We start from the raw sequence: 6900 nt of genomic DNA, 5'->3' as shown, positions 1-6900 counted from the left end.
AATATCTTTGTGGTGTTCTCTGTATTTCCCGAATTTGAATATTGGCCTGTCTTCCTGGGTTGGGGAAGTTATCCTGGATAATATCCTGAAGAGTGTTTTCCAACTTGGTTCCATTCTCCTTGTCACTTTCAGGTACACCAATCAAACATAGGTTTGGTCTTTTCGCTTATTTCTTGGAGGCTTTGTTCATTCCTTTTCATTCTGTTGTCTCATCTTGTCTTCACACTTTATTTCATCAAGCTGATCTTCAATATCTGATATCCTTTCTTCCACTTGATTAATTTGGCTATTGATACTTGTGTATGCTTCATGACGTTCTCGTGCTGTGCTTTTCAGTTCCATCAGGCCATTTATGTTCTTTTCTAAACTGGTTATTCTAGTTAGCAATTCCTCTAACCTTTTGTCAAGGTTCTTAGCTTTCTTGCATTGGGTTAGAACATGCTCCTTTAGCTCAGAGGAGTTTGTTACTACCCACCTTCTGAAGCCTACTTCTGTCAATTTGTCAGACTCATTCTCCATCCAGTTTTATTCCCTTGCTGGTGATCCTTTGGAGGAGAAGAGGTGTTCTGATTTTAGGAATTTTCAGCTTTTTTGTGCTGGTTTTTCCTTATTTTCATGGATTTGTCTACTTTTTGTTTTTGATATTGGTGACCTTTGTATGGGGTTTCTGTGTGGATGTACTTTTTGTTGATGTTGATGCTATTTTTTTCTGTTTGTTAGTTTTCCTTCTAACAGTCAGGCCCCTCTGCTGTAGGTCTACTGTAGTTTGCTTGAGGTCCACTCCAGACCCTGTTGACCTGGCTATCACCAGCGAAGGCTGCAGAACAGCAAAGATAGTTCCTGTTCCTTCCTCTGGAAGGTCCAGCCCAGAGGGGCACACACCAGATGCCACCTGGAGCCCTCCTGTATAAGGTATCTATTGACCTCTGCTGGGAGGTGTCTTCCCGTCAGGAGGCACAGGGGTCAGGGACCTGCTTGAGAAGGCAGTCTGTCGCTTAGCAGAGCTTGAGCACTGTGCTGGGAGATCTGCTGCTCTCTTTAGAGCTGGTAGGCAGGAATGTTCAAGTCTGCTGAAGCTGTGCCCATAGCTGCCCCTTCCTCCAGGTGCTCTGTCCCAGGGAGATGAGAGTTTTATCTATAAAACCCTGCTGGGGTTACTGACTTCCTTTCAGAGATACCCTGATCAGAGAGGAGGAATCTAGAGAGGCAGTCTGTTTACAGTGGCTTTGCCAAGCTATGGTGGGTTCCATGCAGTTTGAACTTCCAGGGGTCTTTGCTTACTCTCTGAAGGGAAAACTGCCTACTTAAGCCCAAGTAATGGGACTGCACACACTGTCTAACCAGTCCCAATGAATGTAAAATGCTGCAACCATTGGGGTCCACTTGCCAGCCTCAGTTCTTTATACAGTAATTGTCACATGTATCACTTCTATCTGCGTTACACACTCACCCCTCCCCCCACCAAGCTTGAACGTCTTAGGTCCACTTCAGACTGCTGTGCTGGCAGGGAGAATTTCAAGCCAGTGGATCTTAGCTTGCTGGGCTCCATAGGGGTGGAATCTGCTGAGTTAAACCACGTCGCTCCCTGGCTTCAGCCCCCTTTCTAGGGGAGTGAAGAGTTCTGTCTTGCTGGCTTTCCAGGCACCACTGGGGGATGAAAAAAAAAAACTCCTGCAGCTAGCTCAGTGTCTGCCCAAATGGCCACCCAGTTTTGTGCTTGAAACCCAGGGCCCTGGTGGTGTAGAAACCTGAGGGAATCTCCTGGTCTGCTGATTATGAAGACCATGGGAAAAGTGTAATACCTGGGCTAGAGTGCACTGTTCCTCACAACACAGACCCTCATGGCTTTCCTTGGCTAGGGGAGGAAGTTCCTTGATCCCTTGCACTTTCTGGGTGAGGTGACGTCCCCACCCTGCTTTGGCTTGCCCTCCATGGGCTGCACACACTGTCTAACCAGTTCCAATGAGATGAGCCAGGTACCTCAGTTGGAAATGCAGTAATCACCCACCTTCTGCATTTATCTTGCTAGGAGCTGCAGACCGGAGCTGTTCCTATTTGACCATCTTGCCAGCCGCCTCCTCATATGGTATTTTAAATATTTTTTGCATGAAACAAAGCTTTGACTACAACTCATTACATGAAATCATGTTTGGAATTTTCCACTTTTGGCATTAGGTCAATGCTCAAAAATTTTTGGATTTTGGAGCCTTTCGAATTTTGAGTTTTTGAATTAAGGATGCTCAAACTGCTTTCTGTGTTTGCCATTTCTTAAAGTCTACCTTTATCCCTTTAACACATTTTCTATTAAATTTTCTGTGATCAGATAACTAGTAGAGTTGCCATCTCAGCTCACCAGCTCACTACACTCTCCAGCTCCTGGGTTCAGGTGATTTTTGTGCCTCAGCCTCCAGAGTAGCTGAGACTACAGGCCCATGTCACCACGCCCAGCTATTTTTTTTTTTTTTTTTTGGTAGAGACAGGGTTTTACAGTGTTGCCTAGCCTGGTCTTGAACTCTTGAGCTCAAGTGATCTGCCCTCCTCAGCCTCCCAAAGTACTGGGATTACAGGCGGGAGCCACCATGCCCGGCCTCTTGTCTAAATTTTGACTGAAGAAACATCCTTAGCTACTCAGAGTTGTAGGATTTGCTACAGAAAGTAAAATGCTGCAACCATTGGGGTCCATTTGCCAGCCTCCATTCTTTATACAATAATTGTCACATGTATCACTTCTATCTGCGTTACACACTCAGCAAGGGAATGTTATATCTGCTTAACTGAAATAACAACAATCTGCATTCCCCTGGTGTCATTTCTTGTGGGACCGAAGAACTAACTTTAGCATTTCTTTTTTTTTTTTTTCTTCTTTTTTTCTCAGGAGATTCTTAGGAGAGTTTTATTCATTCACTGATCCAGTATTTACAGGGGCTAGAGGGGTCAGGCTGTGCTCTGCCCAGAGGCAGCTGTCACACCTGCCAGCATCCCCACTCACTCACTATGTACAGATAAGGGGGCTGCTTGGAACACCTTCAAAGCCATCTGGCAGAGGCCATGGGGCTGTGTTGGGGCCTGGGCTCCAGAGGCAGTGCTGGGCCCATTACCCCTTGGCATCAGGCCCTCTGGAACACAGGGCTCCAACTGGTTGTCTTGATTCTGCTGCCCCCCCACCCTGAGTGCCTTGCAGAGGCTGAGGAAGCTGGAGTAGCAGGGAGAGCTGAGTGGTGCCAGCTTCCTACAAGCAGCCCTGTCTCTGCTACGCCTCAGAGGAAGGAGACATGGTAATACTGAGGGGCTGGGCAGAGTCTCCTCTGAGTTCCAAGCTCCAGAGACAGAGACCTGGAGTCCAAGTTAGGCCCATAGCTAGGGCCACAACACTGAAGGCAAAAAGCCCTAGAACCTTGCTGTGGAGAGCAATCTCGAGCAGCCTAGCTAGAACAAGGAAGACAGTTCACAGTGTGCTGAACAGTTCCCACATGCCCCGCTCAGGCCACGGGATCCCAGCAGGCTGCTCGCCCAACCCCCACTGGGACACCCCACTCCCAACCCAGCCCAGTGCTGGGTCCCTGAGTTTTTGGCACTCTCCTAAGAGGAATGAAGAGGGTAGGCCTGGCTTCCTTACAACAGGGACAGGCTGGTGGCTGGGGCTAGAGCAGCAGGGCCCAGTGCCCACCCAGGCCCCCAGCTGGGACCCTGTAGTTGTGACCCTGGCATGATACAAGGACCTGGGCCAACCAGGACAGCTGTTAGGAAAGAAAGCACAGTCAGGAAGGAACCTATGTCAACGTGGTGGCAAGATGGGTTGGAGTCCAGAAAAATAGATGTCTCTGACAGGTAAAATATATATTCTGCTGCCCAGGCAGAAGGGCTAGGTCCTGCTGCTCCACAGCCAGCTGGGGAAGAAGCTACAGTACCTGGTTGTGCCCCAACTCCAGATGCTGCCTCCTGAGCACTAAGGGACTGATCTTCTCTGTGCCAGGCCTCAGGGCACAATGCAGGGAATATGGCCAGGTTCCTCCCATTCCCAGGGCCTGGGCTCTCTGGTTGGGACTATTCAGTAATACTGGGAAAGGGGGAAGTGGGGCAGGGAAGGACCCTGGTGAGGGCCACGCGGTAAGAGTGGGCTGCAGAGGCAGGGCCAGCAGTCCTCACTGGCGCTTGGCCTTGCAGGGGTGAGAGCGTTTCTGCCGGTCAGGCTTCCGCTGCTTATGGAATGCTGACCCCTTGGCGCCACCGCACAGAGATATTCTGCTCCACTAGGTCGGCCAGCATGCCTTCCTGAACCAGCATGGAGATGAAGGTACAGATGGACTCATCGTAGTTGTGGGTCTTTCTCTGGTCATCAATCTTGAACTTCTTCCTCTTCTCCACCTCTTCCTTGAGACATGCCTCATAGTTTGCAATCTCAGCCTCCACACACTTCAGCAGTGGCAGCAGCTCCTTGGGTGAGTACTTCTTGCCACTCAAGGGCTTGCCAGGCCTCACCAGTCCCGTCTTCTCTCTGCCATCTGTGGCTTCCATGACCTCCTTCTCCACTGGGCTGCTGGACCCCTGGCTGCCTTGGATCGGTCTGATGGAGGGTGAGGAACCCTTCCCAACCTCTGTCAGCACCAGGGGACTCAGCACCCCACCCTCAGCCGGGTGCAGCAGGCCTGTGCTGATGACAGGACCCAGATCACGGACAGCACTGTTGCAGCGGATGCAGTCAATACGCAGCAGGCTGTCATCTTCTCCAAAAAGCACTTTCGAGATGTGGGAGGTGACAGGGCTAGAGGGCTGTGTCGGGTTGGCTGAGTGAATGGGCGAGCGCTGTGGCAAGTTGAAAGCACTGCCAATCTGGAGGCCGTATCTGTACTCTCGTTGCTGGGGGTGAGCGGGGGCTGCGAGTGTGTGGGCACTGTCACCGCTGGACTCCCAGCCCCGCTGCTAGTCTTGATGGACAGAGGAATTCAGTGGTCCTTCTGGGACTCCTTGAGCTTCTCAGCTGACAGCTGCCCATCAGCAGAACCACCCAATGCCCATGGCTTCCCTGTTCCCTTCTGCTTATACCTAATGGCAGAGTTGGTGTTCTGCATGTCATCCTCCCCATCACCCTCATAGTCGTCCTCATCATCTGAGTATTACTAGGGTGGGTGGACTGGAGCTCGGCTGCAGACCACACCTGCCGCCAGGTCTTCTTCCTCCCGCATGGGGGACTTGGCATAGTGTGATTGTCTAGAAAGGCCGGTAGTTGCTGGACAATGGGAATGGGGTTGGGGAGAACCCCATTGAGGCTGCTGCCTGGAGGCTCCACCACCAGCTTGGGTTTGCTGGGAGGGCTGTGGGTTGGGGCTTGTGTGCATGAACCAGCCCCCTCCTCTGCACCATCTGTGTGGGTGCCCTCAGAGGCTGCAGGGGCCCTGTTTGCCTCCAGCACCCGCGGGGACTTGTTGCTGGCTGGCTTGGACTCCTCAGGCAGCTATGACTCTTGAGACTTGTGGATCTGAATCAGCTCTGGCTGTGTTACTCTTATCAGCTGCTGCAGAGCCTCTAGTACTGTCTGACAGTTCACTTTCAGCACGTGCACACTGGCCTCATACTTGATCCTGCAGTCAGGCACCACTGCCATCAGGGTGAAGCGGATGTTGTGGTAGGGCTCTCTGGCAGTGGCAAGGCCGATATGCTCTATGGTAACCCGCCAGGCCTTGTCTGTGCATTCCTCATCCTCTCCTCAGGACCCATGGTCAATGGGGTAGCAGCCCATCCAGCTCAGAGAGCCAGCCTGTGATAGGCACATAGCTGATGAAGTGGAACGCCTCCATGGTCCGCACTGCACTAAGGCCATTCTGCTTTTCAGGGAGGTGGCGCGGCTCGGGCATGGCATGGCTGTTATGTGCCTTGGCCAACTCTGGGGCATTGCCAGTCGCATATACTTTGCTCTCAGGGCTGAAGCCTTTGGTGAAGTCCTTCATGTGACTCAGGGTAGGTCCCAGGTCCACGTTGCTGCAGTTCAGGAGCATATTCAGCAAGGCATGAGTGGCACAAGAGTTGGGTATCAGCTGGTGGGCAAAGAACATGTTATTCACAATATTGTCATCAATCATGGATGTATCATCCACGAAGGTAGAGACCTTTCCCCGTGACCGGTGCTCTTCGATCCATTTGAACAGGAAGATAAATCCATATACGGGGCCCTGGCATTTGCTCTGAAGGTCATAGATCTCCACTTGCACCCATTTGACACCAAAATCTTCCACCAGCAGGGTGAAGAGGCCGGGGTCGCTCTTCAGCTCCAGCCAGCCCTTATTCATCTTCCTGCAGGGTGGCCCCTCAGTGCCATGTCCAGGTCCTCCCGCCCCACTGCAGCCCCCACCGGGAGTCCCCACTGCCCCTGGGGTCCCTCAGCACCCCACACAGACAACAGGCCCAGGCAGCATTTCTTTTAGTGTAGGTATGTTTTTCAGATTCTCTTAGTTTCATGCTATCCATACCCATCTTCTTGCCACTTTCATTCTTCAGGGGTATTTTCACTGGATATAGAGCTCTGGGTTGATGTGGTCTATCCTCCATGATTTCTTTTCTTTTCTTTCCTTTTTTTTCTTTTTTTGAGACAGAGTCTTGTTCTGCTGCCCAGGCTGGAGTGCAGTGGCACTATCTCAGCTGACTGCAACATCTACATCCCAAGTTCAAATGATTCTTGTGCCTCAGCCTCCCGAGTAGCTGGGATTACAGGCACATGCCACCATGCCCGGCGAATTTTTGTATTTTCAGTAGAGATGGGGTTTCACCATGTTGGCCAGGCTGGCCTTGAACTCCTGATCTCAAGCAATCCGCCTGCCTTGGCCTCCAAAAGTACCAGGATTATAGGTGCGAGACACCGCGCCCGGCCTCTCCATGATTTCTGATACATTTGCTGGCATTTGAATC

At 51.3% G+C, this 6900-nt stretch overlaps 2 pseudogenes across 2 annotated transcripts; both read right to left on the bottom strand.

Annotated features, from left to right (window-relative positions):
* Positions 1–2871: 2871 nt before the first annotated feature.
* LOC116537202 lies at positions 2872–4016 on the bottom strand (annotated as a pseudogene). Its single transcript, XR_004263020.1, has one exon. The product of XR_004263020.1 is annotated as an uncharacterized LOC116537202 (transcript).
* A 126-nt stretch (positions 4017–4142) lies between these two features.
* LOC116537201 lies at positions 4143–6397 on the bottom strand (annotated as a pseudogene). The gene has a single exon (XR_004263019.1). The product of XR_004263019.1 is annotated as a ubiquitin carboxyl-terminal hydrolase BAP1 pseudogene (transcript).
* Positions 6398–6900: the final 503 nt, after the last annotated feature.

Source organism: Sapajus apella, unplaced genomic scaffold (assembly GCF_009761245.1).
Source record: "Sapajus apella isolate SASKATOON/1434 unplaced genomic scaffold, GSC_monkey_1.0 scaffold107, whole genome shotgun sequence".
In the NCBI taxonomy this organism is placed as follows: domain Eukaryota; kingdom Metazoa; phylum Chordata; class Mammalia; order Primates; family Cebidae; genus Sapajus; species Sapajus apella.
Note: the sequence above shows the minus strand (reverse complement) of the source record. Positions and strands in the feature narration are given on the sequence as shown.